General features: G+C 46.0%; 1 protein-coding gene across 3 annotated transcripts in view; it reads left to right on the forward strand.

The window, feature by feature from the left end:
• Positions 1-4980: 4980 nt before the first annotated feature.
• The window catches only part of RIN2 (Ras and Rab interactor 2), a 65789-nt gene continuing 52046 nt past the window's right edge, over positions 4981-18723 (forward strand). Inside the window, exons 1-2 of one of the 3 annotated variants that reach the window (XM_066546123.1) lie at positions 4981-5832; positions 6625-6886. The gene's annotated coding sequence lies outside the window, so the exon portion shown is untranslated. Of the gene's footprint in view, positions 5833-6624; positions 6887-7554; positions 7655-18723 lie in introns of those variants that run through there. The other 2 variants (XM_066546122.1, XM_066546124.1) reach the window with 2 other exon arrangements.

Consider the following 18723-nt stretch of genomic DNA (forward strand, 5'->3'; position numbering starts at 1 on the left):
ATTTCAGGGTGTGCTTGGACATAGGACTAGAGCACCCCTTTGGGTTCCAATCCCAATGATTTGTTAATTTTTGGCTTAATTTTGAGAGTACTTTATACCCCTTGCTTGACCTAAGCACTGGATTAGGGAGTGAAGGAAGAAGAAAAGAGAGTTTTTATACTTTGCATTACCTGTGCCACTGAATGTGTGTTTGCTGTAAAGGTGTGTGCACCACAGCAGCTCCTTTAGAAGTCATCCAGTACATGCTTCAGCTAAATTCAGTTTCATCGTTTCCTGAGGAATCCAAAGTAATCTGAAGGAAAGGCTTGAGATCCTGGCATGTAACTGGGTCTGGCTGCCTCACCTTAACCACCTTTATTTGTGTCTGTGTGACATCTGCTGACAAAAGGATCTGTTTGTTCTGAAGTGCACCCCATGTCTCCAAGAAGCAGTGCTGTGTCTCAGGCAGGTTATTTGCACATCCACAGCTCATTCCAGGTGCAGAAGAGTCCTGCAGTGCAGAAAAGGCACACGTGCTGATCCTACACTCTGTCCACGAGTGCAGGGATGAGGTGCAGCTTTTGATGTTAATGCAGAAAATGGCTTTGATCAGTTGCCAGCCCAGTGGTTGTCTTGAAAAAATTTTCCATTGGTGTGATAGTTTGCTTTGCAACCCAAAGCATATGTTGGAATCCATACAGATGCTCCATCTCTCTAGATGTTTCCCTGTGACTGGTTTTCTGGTTCAAGGATAATCTTGTTTCTTGTCACAGTTTAGTGCAGCTCCAGTTGGCTGTTGGTCTCTGAAGGTGCTCTCACTCCCTGCCCTGTGCCATGGTGATCTGCCACATGTGCATCTTTTTGATTCTGCCTTGCGTGCCTCACTTCAGAAAATTTTTATGTGGCTTACGGCCTGGAAAGTTAGAAATTGGTTTTCAGAGATCAGGCAAGTATTTGAATTTCTAACCACTTTCATTAAAATTAGGAAAATCAGAGTGTGAAGGCAAGCCATCATTGCTTTCAATGGAGTAGATATGGATGAACATGTATTCATATTCATGTGTTCACTTCTGCTTCTTTAGAAGCTGTTCCAGTGTTGCATTTACAGTTATTCTTCAACCATCACAAACCCTGATTAAGCAAAGATGTGAATTCTTATTGCAGAACAACAACAAAAAAAAGAAGCATCAGAGCAAAAGTACAAACTGGTTAAAAGAAAACTAACCCTCCTCTCCCACATGACTACCTTAAATGCAAAACTAGAGCACAAATCTGGTTATATTTTTCCCCTTTGGAGGTCACTTCTAGCTTGCCTGACTTGTGTCTTTGCCACCCCAGAAGCTATTTGCTTTGAAATAATACTTGCAGAGGTAAGAGATCTGTTCTCTGTAAATTGCAGATAAAAATCTCCCTCCAGGCTCTGCCCACTTGATTTTGACCTGTTTCTTCCAACAGAAAGAGTTGGGAGAAACTGCATGCTGGGCAGGTCGTGGGGCTGCTTGGCATCCCAACGCAATGGGATTTTACACTGCAGGAAGGCTGGGGCATTTCCATACAGCCCTGTGCACACCTCCAAGCTCCAGGTGAGACTTCCCACCTGAGGCTTCTCCCCACCTTTGCACGGGCATGCCAGGACATGGACATCCTAGACATGCTAAACACACCCTGGAAAACAAGGCCTTTAGTTGTTAGAGCTGTTAGTGCCAAAATCCAATTGTTCTGCTGCCTAAAGCTGGGCAGCCTGCGTGTTGCTGCTGGGCTGCACAGCTCCTGGAAGTGCAGCTCCCAGTCCCTGGTGCTGGGAGATGGATGCACAGGGGTGCTCCCAGCACACTGTGCTTGCTGGGAAGCTGAAGCAGAGGCAAGGAGTGGCTATGCCTTGGGGAGAGCAGTGTGGAGACACTGGCACTTGGGGTGAGCTGCAGGTATGTTGGTTTTGTGCGGTTTCCCTCCCTGCCGCAGCAGTGATCGGCCCTCGGGGCACAGCTGAGCTCCTGCCCACTTCCCGTCCAGCTGCCTTGAGCAGGCTGCAGCATTCAGAGAGGGGGAGGAGGAGGAGGCTGATCTTCAGCCTCTGACTGTGGGGAACAAACAGCACTCTCTTTACAGTGCCAAGCAAATAGCTAGAGAAGAGTAGCACAGAATAAACAAGAACAATTGAAGGCCACAGCCTGGAGAGAGCAGGTGCAGTGAAACTACTTCAAACTGTGCACACAAGAAGATTTTACAAGTGAGCATTTTAAAAATAACCAGGGAAAAGAAAAAGTGGCATAATTAATATATCAGCTGCAGTGCAAATGTCTCAAACAAGTAACATTTTAAAAAGAGAACTCTGCTTTGTGTGTGAACTTAAATCAACACTTGTCCTGCCTGAAATCCTTTTGTGCTGACTGCAGGGAGAGCTTGGATTTTAGAAGTGTATTTTCTAATGTTGCAGAGCAATGCCATCTAGGGCATAGAGCCTTACAGTTACCAACAGGAATGCTATTCATCCTTAGTGACAGAGCTTCCTGGATTGAATATTTATAACTGGTTCATCACATCTGCATTAGGCCTGTTGAAATTTGCTCACTTTCAATATCTGTTTCCAGTTTTCTGGACTATGTTCAGTTGTCAGATATTAGTGGATTGTCTTGTCTCAACTGGAACATAATGAATTTCTGGATATATCTTATTTCCTCCTTAAATCCTCTTGTTAGCTTTCATCTGTGCAGCTCAGCAGGGATTACTGATGGTCTCTCTAATCTTCAGCTACTCGAGGAATCCACTGAGGCTGTGATTAGAGCCACAGTACACTTGGGCAGCAGATTAAAATATTAAACCTTACAGGCCAGATCTTGTCATCCTTACTCAAAGCTATTTACTGTGTTGCTGAGGTTGTCCTGTTCATACCAAGCTGCCTCTAGAGTGCTGGTCTGTGTTAGCTGAACACACCCCAAGAACTGGCCTGTCCTCACTCCTGGCTGATGCAGCTCTCTCCAGGCTGAAGATGAAGTGCCAAATACAAGGTAACAATCTGCTGGGTTTTGTCAAGTAATGGTTAATGAACTTGGACTCACAGGTAGTACATTTTAGGTACCATCTCTTCTTCTTGTTTCCTGCCATTTGAATTCATGCTGCTTGGCCTTTCTAGGGAATGGTAACAATATTTAGTGGCACTTTAGACAAATACTGTTTGGCTCTGCAATGGGTTTTGTTCTGTATACACAAATTTGCTCCCCATTAGAGAAGAGCAAGCGCTTCAGCTCGCAAACCAGTCTCAGGACATTCTTCAACCTCCCAAGGGTGCACACCAGGTTCTAGACCAGCCAGCTTCTGCCTGCATCTGTGAGAGTTACATTTGCAGCTGATGATCCTCAAGTTACTGGTTGGGTATGAGTTTGTTGTTTTTACAAACAGCTCCAAACCAAAGGCAAAATCCTTGACTACAATTTGAAAGCATACTGGGAAATGTTAGTACTTTCACTAATAAACACAAGAGCTTTTAATGTAGCTGCAGGAATTCTTTCCCCTCCCCTGGAATACTGGCATTCTTGTTGCTATCTGAGCATTGAAGAAGCCTGATTCTCCTCCAGGTTCGTAGTGGTCTGGTTTGGCTGCCAAGAGGTAACAAAGCAAATGCCTGCTGCAGCCTTAGAACAGTATTGTGTGTGGGCACTCCAAGTCTGGGGAAGGATTAGATATTAACAGTATTAATTAAGAATCATAAAGTACATTAGTAATTAAATTTTTGTAGGGTCTAGTTAAACAGTGCACTGTCAAAACATGGTGCTGAAGGGACAAATAATTGGTTCATCACAGTTCTCCCTAATGATCTGTTGTCCCATAAATTGGTATGGTGTATGGCACTCCTTACTGTAACTGGAGATCTAGAGCACAGATGACTTTATTTAGAAAACAATTCTAAAGCCAGGCTAAAACCACTGTCTTTTTCCCTCTTCAGTGTAAAGATAAAAGGATGAATCACAATCATTACTTTCCTGCAAGTTAAGACAGCAGTGAGAGAAATACTGGAAATATCAGCCTGGTTTTTTTGAAGGTGATGAGAGCATGCTGTTTTTTGCCAGGATTCCATCCACCACAGTGAAGGCAGAGGTTGGTTTATTCAGTAGCTGGTACTTCCAAATCCAAAGTTGGATCAACTCAAGTTGCTGTGCTTCAGTGGTGGGTCATACACAGAATCAGGGATGCTGAACTGGGGTGCACTGAGGAAGTCCTTACCCAAACACAGGTCCTACCACTGCTTCTCTCCTACCCACACTGTGCCGCCCAAAAAAAGATACATGTTCAGCAGTGGGATCAGAATATGGCTCAGATCATCCCCAAGTTCCTGAGGATTATTCCCAGCTAGTGTCTGGCAGTCATCATCTCCCTTGACAGAGGGCTCATCACTGCTGCCATGTTACTTTGGCTTGGATTATAGAGAAAGGAAGAGCTTTGGGCAGATACACATCTGGAATGAGCTTTCACTGGCAGCTGGAGGCTCATTATTGCACCTCCCTTCTTGCTCCCTGAGCTGGTGAGGTTGCTAGTGAGGAGATGGATCAGATGCCATGGCCCTCACCTCTTCCTTTCACAGTGCTCAGAGACGTGTGTGGTGTTTCTGTGTTGCTCTGACTCTGCAGGGGCTTTCTGAGAAACTTGGGCTTCTCCTGCACACCTTCTCTGGGAACTGAGATGTCCAAGTGTTTGCACATCCCTGTTTAAGTATACATTGTGTTTGAATACTGTTGTCAAAAAAAGATCTTGAAATTAAAAGAGAGGGAAGGTACAAAGTGCATGCTGCTGAGCTGGAAATACAGTTATGCAGCTTTTCCACTTTTTCATTTCCTGGCTGGTCAGGAAGTTTAGCTGTTGTCAGTTCTCTCATCAGAACCCCACCATGGAGATCTGTATTGATGTGAGGGAGTGTTGGGAAGCTGTTGGCCAGATCTACCTTCATGGGACAAGGCTGAGAGAAAGGGAGGAGGTGGAACAAGGAGAGATTCTGCATCACTGTACATTGCAGGGCAACAGAGCACAGAACAACTCAGGATCCCAATACTAGCCTAGATACCAAATCTAGGCTTGCAGAAAAACTAGTTGGCTCAGTTCTGTGGGGTTTTGTTAACTTCTTGGTCAGTGGGGTTTTTAGTGGCTTATTTTCTTTGTATGTGTGTAATTATGTTCCCTTTGATATGTTCAGTGTATGAAAAAGTAATCAGGAAAACTTAAGCAGAACATCTCGGACTGTTTTGCTCTTAAGCAGTTTTTGCTGTGCCTCCTTCATGCAGTTTGATTCCCATCTCCCTCCTCTCTTGCTATAAGGAACAGCTGAGTGCAAATCAGAACAAGAAATCCAGCTTGAAGCCAAAAATATAATACACATAATGCTGCCAAGGGCCAGATTTGGAATGCACTGAAGTAATAGCTATCACATGCTATGAAATGAAACACACATCATGTTTTCAGGTGAGAAAAGGTCACTCTGAAGTCATTGGTGGACATGACCTGGTTGTGGAGGCTGGGGTGGATGCACCTCCATGGCTGGGAGATGGCACAGTTGTTCCTGTGGTGCAGCAGCAACTTGTTCAGCTCACAGGAGAGAGATCCAAGCGACTGCTCTGTCTTTTCCTGGGCTGTGGTTTCTCTTCTCACTCCTGCAGAGCTCACAGCAGTGTGACAGGCGTCTAGGGCAGGAGCCAGAGCAAGAGGAAAGTGTCTGATGCAGGAATCTTGGCTGCCATGAGAGAAGCTAGCCAAAGGAATTAACAGTTTCTGCTCCTTGTTGCAGCTGCCACCATGTGACAAGAGATTAGCGAGTCTGTGTTCTTTCCCTGTGGCATCTTCTCAGGACCCTGGAGATCCATCCTGGTAACACAGCTTTCATTTGAATTTGGGACATGATTTTTATAGCTGAAGTACATACTGCCCTGGCCCAGTCAACCCCAAATTCCATAGGAAATCTTCCCTCACCTCTCCATGGTTTATAACACAGCAGAGCAGCAGCTTGGGGAAGGCTGGATGCCAGTCTTGTCCAGACTAGTCAGGTGCTCAGGGCCATCCCACCTTAAATCCTTCTGCCCACAAATTGGTCTCTGACCCACACCCATATGATGGGAAATACAGTCCAGCTGTTCAGGGCTTGGAAAAATAAAAAAAACTGCTGTTCTGCAGGCTTTCTGTATGCACAGGAAACCATGCCAAGCCCATCTCACAGCTGGATTTAGGGGAGGGGTCTCAGGGATAAATAAGAAACACAAGCCATGAAATTTCACGCTGTATCTCAGATTCTTCAAAGGCAGAGGCTTTTCCAGTGAATTTTTCCAGGCCTTGGAGCTCAGTTCTGCTCCAGTCTGGTGGAGCTGGCTATGCCCTAACCTGCCTCTTGCTTACTGCTCTTGTTTTCCACTGTGGCCCGCAGTTCACCTCACTGCTCTCAAATGTTTGGTGGGGAGAGGGGAGCGGCAGTGTCTCCCCTTCTCTCTATGAAAGGGTAGCCAAAGGCTCTGATGGCTCTACCAAACCAGATACTACAAAGCTGGACTTCAGTGTTCTAGGCTCCTGAATAAACACCAGCAGCTCCCATTGGACTGAAAAGCCAGTCACAATATAGTTAGTAATAAGTGCATTTTAATGTCCCGGTTCTGTGTGGTATTCATGCAGGTGGAGCCATTGCCAGTGACCTTGCAGAAGTCACCACTGCTGCCACAGCTGTCAAGCAGGACTGCTTCAGCTCATGCCAGAGTTCACGTCTCTCTCAAAAGTCAGCTGTAAATTGCATGGAGGCTGCAGCAACAGGAGCTGCTCAGCGGGCCAACCAGGGCCTGAAGATAAATGGGAGTTTTCATGGAAGCCATGGATTAATATTAAAATCACCCTCTTGGACATGAGACAGCATCCCTTTGTCCTGCCTCCTCAAAGCTAGGTAAGCATCCACCTTTCATTTTAATGGTTTCGATTTTGGAATTGTTTATACCCCCTTTAAGCAGATTTTGCCACTGCGGTGTGTCTATGAACGTGTATGAATGTGTTTGTAACCAGGCTTAACACGGCAGGTGCTCCTCACTGTGGTCACTGGCATTCTTAATGGGCACTGCTGGCAGCTGCCAGAATGGAAGGGAAATGTTGCTCTCATTGTTTTGTTACTGAGATAATTTGCACTGAAACGCAGCCTGGAACGAGCTGTGGAAAATACACAGCCTAACAGCATCGAGGCTGCGAATGATCTTAACCAGTTTCTTCCGTCCAAGTTGGAGAACTGCGCCCATCGCCCGCGTCCTGATGACTTGGAGATGCCTGTGTCTGCCCCACGAGCTCCGTGCCCGGCTGTCCCCGGTGCCCTGAGGGGCTCTGCCCCGCCCGGCTCCGTGCCCGGCGTGTCCCCTGTGCCCTGAGGGGCTCTGCCCCGCCCAGCTCCGTGCCCTGGCTGTCCCCGGTGCCCTGAGGGGCTCTGCCCCGCCCGGCTCCGTGCCCGGCGTGTCCCCTGTGCCCTGAGGGGCTCTGCCCGGCCCGGCGAGGGAGGAGCGCGTTGCGGGAGCGGCGCATGCGCAGGGGCCGGGCCCGGGGCGGCGGAGCGGCGGCGCAGAGCCGGCCCATCCCCGCGCCTCCGCCCGGCCCGGCCGGCCGGGGCGGCTCCGACTGCGCTGCCCGGCGCTGCCGCCGACGCGCGGGAGGCGAGGTGAGGCGAAGCGAGGTGAGGGAAGGGCGCCGGGACGTGCGGGGGTCGCGGCCGTCCGTGCTGTTGGCGGGGCCCGATCGAAACCACCCTCACGAAAGCGCCGCGGGAGCGGGCGGGACGGGCCCAGCCGAGCGCCGGCAGCCGCGGGTGCCGCGGGGCAGCGTTGTCCTCGCTTTGCTCTCACCAGGCTCTGCCCCTTTCCCAGCCAAGGGCGGCTGTGTCGGGCCGGTTCCTGCGGTCCCGGGGCTGGGCACCTTGCTAGTATCCGTCCCGCCGCCTCCCTGTCCCCTCGGGTGTCCCGGGCTCGGTTGAGGGCAGCGCGGTGCGGTGCGGTCCCGCGGTGCGGTGCGGTCCCGCGGTGCGGCCCCGGCCCTGGCAGCTCCCGCCGTGGGCAGGAGTCCAGCCCCTGCTCCACGAGGAGTCCTCAGTGCGGGCATCTGAAACGTGGGCTCCTAAAACGCAGGAATGCGGTGTGTGTCTGGCTGCGTCCTCCGCTGAAGTGTTTCCTTGTAAATATTGCGTCAAATGTTTGGTTTAGATCGCGCAGGTGTGGTTTGGTAGATGCAGAAAAGCAGACCGTGTGTTATCCTCTGTGAGCTCGTCTTCCCATCTTTTCAGGCTACTCTCCTCTCATTTGTTTTATTTGCTGATTTCCCAAAGTGTAACTCTTAGTCGTATTTCATGAATGCTTCTTATTAAATAAGGAAGGTCTTTATGTGCCTTTGCCAGCCCAGCTGAGTTGATGAGGAGTGAGCAGAGCAGAATTTCCACCAGGTATTTCCGTGACAGCAGAAGCCCCAGGGGATGAGCAGGACAGTGGTGGCCGGAGCCCTTTCTCTCTCCCTTTCTCAGAGGATAGCTTGGGGTTACAGGTGAGGAACTGGTTGGGTGAGTGGAGTTCTGGTACCTGAAGAGGTGTGTGCTTGCTAGGTGGGGACTGGAAGGCTCGTGGGGCAGTGCTTGGAGAGGAAAGGGCTCAACAGCTGTGACGCTGCTGCTCCACAGCAGCTCTGTGTTCAATTCAGCCATGTCTGCACCGGTTCCATGAGTAATTCTGTGTTTTGTTGTGGTAAAAGTATGCCAGTATAGCCATACAACCAAGCCCTTGACTTTCCTCAGGCTAGATCTATATTAAGGTTCATTAGCTTCCGATCTGTTTAGCTCCAAAAATACCAGTTTATTCCTTGGGGCTTGACTATTTAATTAGTTCAGCAAGAGGAAGTGGAATGAGGCTGTGCTGGCCCAGGGTCTGTTGGCAGCCCTTGCTGCTGGCACAGCTGGATGCAGTGTCTTGGAGAGGGCTCTTGTGGGTGAACTGTGGTGGATGACTCTGTCACTCCCAGCCAGCTCAGTGTCCCTCACTGCAGCTCTAGGGAAGTAGTTGTGGTGTCTGTGTCCCCTCCTCCCTCCCAGCCTTGCTGAGGCATTTGGTGGGTGGGCAGCTGGACAGGTGCTCTGCTGTGTGGCTGACAGGACCAGGAGGGCTGGCTCCTGTTGCTCTTCCTGTAGAAGACTAGCTCTTCTACTTAACTATTGGGGCATTTTTGAGGTGTTTTTAAAGCTAGTTCAAGCAGTGGCTACTGAGAGACTGAATGACCAGTAGGGTGACTGAATTTTTTTCAGAAGGGACCTACTGCCTTGAAAAGAAAAGAACAGAGCTGTTACTATAGCAGTTAAAGAGCTGCTGGTGAGAATAACGTGAGGCAATTCATCTCCCATCAGCAGCAGGGGATTGATGGAGTACTGTATCAAGTAGATATGGACTCAGGTCTTAACATCTCACAAAACCACAGCCACAGTTCACTGTTTCTGTAGGATCACTAAGAGACTCTATCAGGAGGAAAAAGGAATTAAACAGTAAAATCATGCTCTTACCCTGCAGACATGGTGACTTCAAACATCAGTGGAGCAACACACAGAAAACTGGTTCTGTGGTCAAATGTATTGCAGGCTCTGTGGTTGTGTAGCTCCTGCCTGTGGCTGTAATAAATATTTGGCATACCATACAGATCTCAAGAGTAAGAGGTTTAAGAGTAAGAGAGTAAGAGGCTTTACATACCTCCAATATGCAATTGGAGTTTTCTCAAGATGTGTCTCAAAAAAACTCTCTAAAATTCCTCAGTGAAGAGTTGCTGTGGAGACAATGCTAGGCAGAGTCAAGCCTGCCACTTACCTTTTTTTTTTGTTTGAGTCACTTACCACCCAATCAGCAATGCCTATCAGGAGAGGGGTTGGAAGTGTGGCTGAATATTCAGTACCCTGTGTTACCTTGAATCCCTGTGTAGCACAACACAGAGATGTTTTAGTATTAATTGGATGGATATGAGGCTCTAGTTTTCTAATACATCTCTTACTTCAGAAGACTGAAAAATAAATTTCTCCTGACACATTAAATGCTACGTCAGTACACTTAATGCAATGCTGTTAGCCTGTGTTTTCTCATGGAGCACATTACTGGCAGCTGCAAAGGAGGTCATGGATGCATCTTTGCATTTATGGTGCTTGTGATCCAGAGTAGGGCTGCAGTGGACATTAGTGGTACTGATACTCTACCACCTGCAGTCAGCCAGTGCTGAGGTGCTCTGGTTCACCTTACCATGAGTATTGAGGAGTCCTGAGCACTTGCAGCTGGAGCAGGACAAGGAGGAAGAGCTGTCAGGGACATGGAATTTTCTTTGTCTCAGCTGCCGTGAGCCATGACATGGTTTGTTTGTGGAAGGGCAGCTGCTGCTGCTTTGCATTCTTGGCTGTAGAGTCTGAAGTGTGTACATGATGTGATCCTGTTTTTGGTCTGAGCCCTGTGTGATCCTTACCTGGCAGGGGAGACATGCTGTGCTATAACCCAGCCTGTGTTAATTTGGCTTCAAGGACCTTTTTGTAGGTATACCAAGGCAAACACATGCAGTTGTTTCTCTGCCTCTTTGTTCTAGAAGGCTGCTGCAGAAATGGGAGGTGGTGAAGGACCTGTAGGCACACCACAGCAGTCCATGGCTGCCTCCACACTGGGCATTCTGCCCCAAACAGCATCCCCTGTCCCAGCTGGTGATGGGACTGGTGAGACAGAGGCAGAGGTTTGTGCAGTGCAGAAGCACAGGTCCTTTTGTCATTTGGGTGTTGTGCTGCTGGGAAAAGTGTGTGTAAAGTGCACTCTGCTGCTCTGTGCCCAAGAGTCTCTGCATGGAAGTGTTTGTAGCTGCCTCTTTCAGCTGCCTCAAGTTTTCAGGCAAAACAAAAAGCGTAACAGTGTAGCACAGCATTCCCAGGTTCTCTCATGCTTGTGAAGTCCATGTTTTATGAGGATCATTCTTTAGTCAAAGGAGGGTGGGCCTGGTTCTCCTCTGCTGACAGTATGTTTTATCCTTGATTGACTTCATTGCTTCTGAATTTGTGCTGTTGTGAATGCTGAATCAGGCCCAAGAGCTTGGCTTTATCCATGTAACTTTTAGTTGCCTTATGTAGATTTTATGAGCCTGCATACCTAGAACCCATTGTTTACTTTTTAAAGTAAAATTGAAGATTTTGCTGGATGGCTAAAGTCGTGTTTCTGCCTTGCAATGAGCAGAGTGAAACTACACATAACAGAAAAGAAATTGTGGAGCTGCAGTCATGTTCTGTCATTAGGTTTGTTTTGGTTTTTTGGAAATTTTGATCTAAACAATTAACTCAGTTGAAAATTGCTGCACATTAATGCTGTACTGTTTCCTTTGGAGCTGGTAAGGATTCTACCATCAGCATAAATATGGGAGAGGAGTATGAAGATCTCGCCATGATAGAGTGAAAATAGCAAAAGGAAGTTCCTGGAGTCCTACCAGTCCTCTGGCAGGAATAACAGTATTTTGTAGTATGTAATTGTCATTATACTGTTTGGTACTAGTGCACCCATTTGTGTTGGGTGTTGTGTGAGAAAACAGGTAATGATGCTGCACAGGGGAGGATTCTGGTCTGTGAACACTGTGTATAATGTGAGGGTAGGGTGAGAAAATGACATTTTTCCTCCTGATCTTGGAGCAGGATTTTCGAGACAGCCTTGTTAATGAGTATTCTTGGAAGATGTCTTATCTATAACTTGTCTTTGAAGAGTAAAAGCCCTGCTTTGCACATAAGCAGGTGCTGCCTTTCTGAGTCTTGAGAAGTCTGAAAGCACTGGATCATTTTGTATGGTATTCAGAAACAAAAGGACAAATCTTTTGCTGCAAATTGCTGTTGCTCCTTTACAACTGGCAGAGCACCGAAGATTGACTCTGGTGAGACATGTTAAGTCACCTCCCCAGTCTCATGTATACATGCTTAGATGCAGACACAACCCTTTTCTGAGGACTCTACTAAAAAAAAACCCCAAAACTATTCTTTTTCCTCACTCCACCAGCTCCAGAATGTGAATGTCATCTGGCCAGATGCCCAGAACTAAATACAGTGCTCTAAACAAGGTCTCACAAGTGGTTTGTACAGGAAAAGAAAGAGACCACAATAGCCAGATACTTTTTTGACTTTTAAATGGCTCTTTTGCACTTTTTTTTTTTTTTTTTTTTTGTATCAAAAATGATGTTTTTGGCTTCTACTTTGTATTTGCTAAATAGAAATCTGTGCTTTCCAGGAATTAACTCCAGGGCTCCTCAGTGCTGGCTTTGTTGAAACATACATGCTTGCAACATGAAAACAACCCAGAACCTTACTGGTTTTGCTTTCATGCTTGATGTGTGTTGCATATGCTGACATTCCCTTCTTAACTTGACTGTGGATCTGTAGCCTTGTCTTCCTCTAAATCTAAATCCTTTGTTTAGTATTTTCTCCTAATGGATGATGATTTTTGAATGCATGCCAAGGCGTGTCTTTAAATGCATTTGAGAGTGAATGTTTGGAAAGCAAGGGGAGCATTAACTTGGCTCCCTGGTTCAGGTGAGTTCTTGGAGCTGTGGAGCACGGGGGATGGAAGAAGGCAGATCTGAGTGAGTGTCAGAGCAGCACAGGGAGCCAGTGCCCAGAGAAATGCTGTTTACAAGTACCCTTTTTTATCTTGCTGCCCTGCACAGGTACTCAGTGCAAAAGCCAGATCCTGTGGCATGGGTGGTTTCTCCTGTGTGGAGCAGTGGATGGAATTCCAAGCTGTTGTGTTCCAGCCCAGCCTGTGTGCCTGAGCCAGTGTGGCAAGGTGCTGCTGTGTACTCCAGCTTTATGAGCCTTGTGATAATTTAACCTCAGGAATTAAAAAAGGCCTGGGGATGCCTGCTGCCACTTTTGGGTCTGGCTTGTGTGGGAGACTGTTCAACGTCTTTTGCAAAGAAGTTAAGTTTTTTAGCTGATTTTTTTTTTTTAATGCAGCCACAAACCAAAACCATAACCTTCAGAAAGATAAACATGCATCCTCGTGCCAGCTGGGGCCTTGGCAGGCTTTATGCTGCATAACTTGCTGAGACTGTAATTTTTTTCAAAAAGCAGTTAGATATTGGCAGCTATGAAATGTCAGCCCCCAGTAAATGTTGTAATAAGCTATTTTAGCTACAGCTGGGGATTTAAAAAAGAATAATTTACTCACAGCATTCTTGGTAGTTAATGCAAGAATAAAAATCAGACTTTGGACACACTGAATAGCTCAGGAGAAGGAAGCAGGGTTCTTGTGGTGTGTTTGCTAAGGACCACAACTGTCTGGATGCATGACTAGGAACCTTTAGGGTACTCTAGGTTATTTAAGTTGTGCATGCACCTGTGCCACAGCATATCCCTAAATTTTTACTTTGGTTTTACTAGATTTATCTAGATACAGCTGTTAAAATGATGGTTGTTTTGGAAGTTTATGACAATTCAGTTCTGGGAGGTGGAAGTAGAAAATGTGCTGGGGACTTGAACTTGATTGACTTAAATAGTAGGTGCATATCAAAACTCATCCTGAAGTGTTTCTCTGAATGTGTGTTAGAGCTGGGAATTGCTAGTGAAGTCTTTGGAAACTGGAACTTTAGGAAATGATATTTGAGGAGTTAGGTAGAAAGGCTCAGTTCTAACTTGCGTTGGTGTTCTTAATTTATGTACTATATCCTCTACAAACTGTAGTGCTTGGAATTTTTAGCAGAGGGAAAAATGAGTTCACCATCAAGCCAGCAGCTGTCTTTCCTTTGGACAGTTCAAAGTTTCTGTTTAGTGGTTCCATAAAAATTCTTGGTTCATGTTTGTTACACTGATAGATGCATAGCTCCTCCACTTTGGCAGGAAGCCCTACATAGATATTTTCAGCATCTGTTTTGCAGTATGTCTCTTTAAATGTTCACCTTTATTGCAAATTTTTTGCTAGAATATAATGATCTGCCAAAGTAAATACTTGGTTTGTTATAGTGCAGGTTCATTTTTTGATGTTTATATGGAAAACATTTTTTTAATCCTTTGGTATTTCATGAATGCTTGGGCATATGTTAGCTATCACTTATGGTGATGCACCATGATAGCTATGGTGTATTTCCATGTGGTTTACAACAGCTCTGGAAGCCAGAGAAATGTTTTAGCTGGATCCTGTGTGATTTGATCCTTGCTGGGGTGGTGTACTCTCTGGGCAGACACACTGGGCACCTTCCTGGGCTGCTGGTGGCCTTCTGTTTGCCATGCCATAGAGAACCATGGCTTTCACCACTCCACAGTGAGCCAGAGGGGGCAGCTGCTTTTTGTCTCCTTTTTAGTATGGCACCCTGAGAGTTATGTCTAAATTCAGCCTTTTAATTAAGGTTTATTCAGGGCAAGGAGTGCATAATTGTGTGGCAGTTCCACTGATGCTCTGTGTGTTGCTTTTCATTGTTTTATGTGTTCTAAGAACATATGGAGTTGTTTTTCAGTAGTTACGATCAATATTCTGATTGTGACTAGAAGAATGTTAGCTCATATCATCTCAATAATGTTCCTCCTGCATCACAGGAGTACAGAATGTAAAACTAAGGAAGTCTTGGGGTTAGCTGGGTAGTATGTTTAACTGAGGATTGCTGGATTGAGACCATAACTTGGAAGCAGTGAATTGAAGAAGGTAGTCTCAATATCAAGGTTGTTTCATACCACCTTTTCCTTCACAAAGGCCTGTGTTCATCAGTTTGGTTAAAAGTGCTGCTAGGAGGCAATGCACCAGTCATGATGAGAAGACTCTTGGGGTTTGTGTTTCTGGGCCTTCCAGTTCACACATGCAGGTGGGTGTTGTGTCCCTGCACAGTTCTGTCCATGGGGATATTTCCTTTGCTGCATAGGATCAGATTGTAATGCTGGTTACAGGCATTTGCCCTGGGTTGAGGCAGGGCATGACCTTGGGCCCAACAGAATGACAAAACAGCCTTTATTTTGCTAGTGGAAACCTTCCTTTGGAACATTTTGCTGCAACTTGGTGCATTAGAAGGAAAAGAAATTTAAGGAAGATAGATTGTAGGTTCAGCTTTGCCAGTAAGCTTTCCATCCAGCAAAATGTTTGTACAGTATATATCTAATTTTAGCTATGAACGGTCCATCCGTTTTTCTCTGTTCATGCTTTTCCTGGTTGATGCATTTTCTTAAAGTAGCACTAATTCAGGCCAGCAGACTGTGTTTAACTCTGAAAACTAGGGAGAGGTCTAGACAAAGATGAAACGTCAGAATTTGTCACTCACAGGTTGGATACGTGGTCCCTGACATCTTTGTCTCTGACATAGTACACACTTTTTTAGTCTAAAGGTACAAACTCCAAAGAGTAGCTCATGTAAAGTTTTGGCAAAGTTGATTGTGTATGATGCCTGCAGGGTGACTCTTTCAGCATTTTATGGAACCTTTTCCTTCTATTCATCCACTGTCTGGTGGCCAGCACAGACACCTGCTTGTCAGTTGAAAGGCCTTTGTCTCAAGCTGGCCAGCTTTTAACTGAAGGCAACATGGTTATTTGCTTGGCTATTTAAACCCACTTCTAGGCTATGGTCTTTTCCCTGCCTTTAAAATAGTCATTCACCACAGCAAGGCTTAGATCTTCTTCTTGCAGATCCATTTCAGCAAAGCACCTGCCCCATTGAGTCCCCGAGCTTGTGGTGTGTAAGTGTAGGCTAACTCCAAACTGCACATAGGATGGTCATCACTTAAAGGTCAGGTCTTCCAAGGCTGCCTGTAAATGTCTGGGACTTGGCAAAATTATGATTTCTTAGGGAGAGTTTCTTGCCATACAGCCTTGGTAGTCGTAGAATGGTAAATGGAACTGTTACTTTTCCAGGCCTGAGTGTGATGGTGTAATTCATGTGTAGGTGTGAAATGTGTTTGTGCAATGTTTCTGTGTGGTTTTACTGTGTGTTTTAGGAGATTGGAGAGAGATGCTTTTGTGTGGCAAGGTGCCAAGAGCCATGACAGTTGTTTGAAGGTGCTGCTGGGCTTGGAATTTATTTCTGATCAAGACATTAACAAGCAGAAACTGCCAGAAGTTCATTGAACATGCAGGTTTCAAACAAGTAACTCCTGCTGCAGAATTCTACAGTGCTGGTAGCACGGGGTAGCCAGTGTTTGCTGTGGTGGGAAGCTTAGGCTAAGGCTTCATAGGCAGGATGGACAGAGCAGAGGGGGAAACTGATGCCGTCTCCTTGCTGGGCATTGTTCATGTTCACCTTCTCCAGTAGGCAGGAATAGAACTTTGCAAGTAGGAAGAGATGCAGGACAGCAGTCCTGGCCACTTGAGGTCATGGTCCACAATCTGTGGAAGATGTTTTCTCCTTGATTTGCCCTTTGGTGCTGTGGTTTTGGAACAAAGGCAGACTGACTGGGAACAAAAAGATTAATTTTAGGGCTGGATTGAGTTCCCCTAGCTCAGTCACAGCAGGTCAAGTGAGTCAAGAGATTTGTGACTCCTCAGGGACATGGGTTCGCATTTGTGCAGGGGATACGTCATAGCTGAGGTACAGAGGACAGAAATGGACTTGTTGGTGTTTATTTTTAGAGTGGTTGATAGACCTGGAAGTTGTTGAATTTATACAAAGAAGCTCCATAAAAATAACTGGCACCAGATGTAGAAGCAGTAAATGAATGCATGTTAAGTCTTGAAACTGTGCTATGTAACCTAAGAAGTATTTTCACCTATTGGCAGCTTCCTCTTTATTATCTGCAGAACGAGAGTGACGGAATTTACTAGCTGTTAAACAATTTAATTCTTCATTTTTAAAAGGACTCATGAAATGTGTATCTCACTACACTTAGCCTGAGCTCTTCATACACAATGGTTGCCAATGTTTGTTGCTGGCAGTACGGGAATCTTTTGGTACCAGTGTGTCAGCAAGAATTAAACCCTAGGAAGCAGCCTGTCACCTGACTGCTGCCTTACTTTCTGGGTTTGATTGCATTTGGTTCAGATCTGAAAGAAAAGAATTGACACCAACAGACTGTCTGATCTATGTGCATAACATAACCCCCCAGTACAGTAAATATGGGGAATCACCAATGTGCTGCTTTTGGCAGTACTTGGACCCAATTTCACCATTTCAGCAAATGAGGTTTATTGCCTTCTAAAAAGCCTATTTCAAAACAGTGTCCCAGGAGAGAAAAAACAAATTGTTTACACAAGCAAACTAACAGAGAAGAGCTAAACACCCACGCTTCTTTCTTCAGGAGTTCCCCTGCTAAGAGTTTCTATGAACTCATTAATCCAGTGAGTAAGGAGAAACTTTTTAGTTCTAATCAAATGGGTCTTGATTTGACTGCTGATGCTGCTGAGGAAGGAAGGTTTGGTTTTGATGTTATCCACCATTCAACTGGGGAATCAAAATGAAGTTAGAGAAGGGAAGAGTGCTCATCCCAAAAGGAGGACCTTCATTCCTCCTAGTCTGGAAGGAGACAGCCTGGGAGAGGCTTTAGGCTGCTCTTCTCGCTGTTAGAGCCAGCTGGTGCTGTGGCATCAATTCCTCCCTCTTTATCTGTGGGCTGTATGTGTCCTGGCCTTTCAAGGGACTGGAGTAAAGAAGCAGATGGGGAATTACTAGGGTGTGAGGATCTTGGTCCACCTCTTAAAAACAAAAGCGATGGAAGAAGGGGAAGGGATGAGAAGGCTCCTCAGACCTGCATAAAGTGACGGTGTTGTGGAACGTGCGTGGTGTCCACCTTACAGTGGAAGGTGTTCGTGCCCATGGCATGGGGGTTGGAACTAGATGGCCTTTAGGACCCCTTCCAACCTAGACTGTTCTGTGATTCTCTGAATATGAAATCCTGCCTGTCTGGGATCCTTATGCAGGTGGCTTGGGAAAAAGGGGTAGAAAAGGAGAGGAGCTTTAGTAGGAAGTAAAAAACAGCGAAAACTGAGAAGCAAGAGGATTGGATTGGTGGATGGAAACCTTACAGGGTTCAGGGAAGGAAGCTGGCAAAGCCATGAAGTTTCATCCCCAGGGGTTCAGCTGCAAGAGTGAAGGCAAGCTGGGTGTAGGGGCTGTGGCAGGGGAATCTGGGGCTGCTCAGGATCAGCAGAATAAGACGATGGTGCTAGAGATGGGAAAAGGAAGAGGGTTGGGAAAGCAGCAGTAACCTTTGCACTGCTGATGGATTTACAAGTCAGCTGTTGACAGAAGGTGATGGGGTTATCAGAGGGAAGAGTTGCAGGGAGAAGTCTGAGGGAACAATTGTCCTTGGAAGGAGGATTAAGAAGAGCCCCATGAGGACAGGAAGGGTGACCTGTGCTTACGTGACTTCAAAGTTACACAGGTTGGGACCCGAGCCAGGAAGTTTGGTTGAGGCTGACATTGCCAGTCCCATGGTGCATGTAAAGAAAACAGGAAGAGGAGTGGAATTAACTTGAGACAGATATTTCAACAGCCATCAGTTTTGAATTTCCTGGGTTTCATTGCTGTGTGTCATAACCTTGTTTTTACTAGTTAATATTTTTTTCCATAAAGAAATAGGATAGAAGGAGAAACATTTAAGACTGTTTATCAGTCATATGTTGTGACTGACTTTTCTCTTTTGTTTGATGAACGTATATTTGGAAATGAAGTTGTAAATTCTAAATATTTGAATATTTGGAACTCCCTTGTCCCTCAAAAAGAAAACATCTCCGAGGTGAATCCCTCCACCTCTCCAGTCCCACAGATAGACAATAGTTCAGTAGTTGTATGAAAAAAGAAAAAGAAAAC

The sequence above is a fragment of the Molothrus aeneus genome, chromosome 3 (assembly GCF_037042795.1).
Source record: "Molothrus aeneus isolate 106 chromosome 3, BPBGC_Maene_1.0, whole genome shotgun sequence".
NCBI lineage: Eukaryota > Metazoa > Chordata > Aves > Passeriformes > Icteridae > Molothrus > Molothrus aeneus.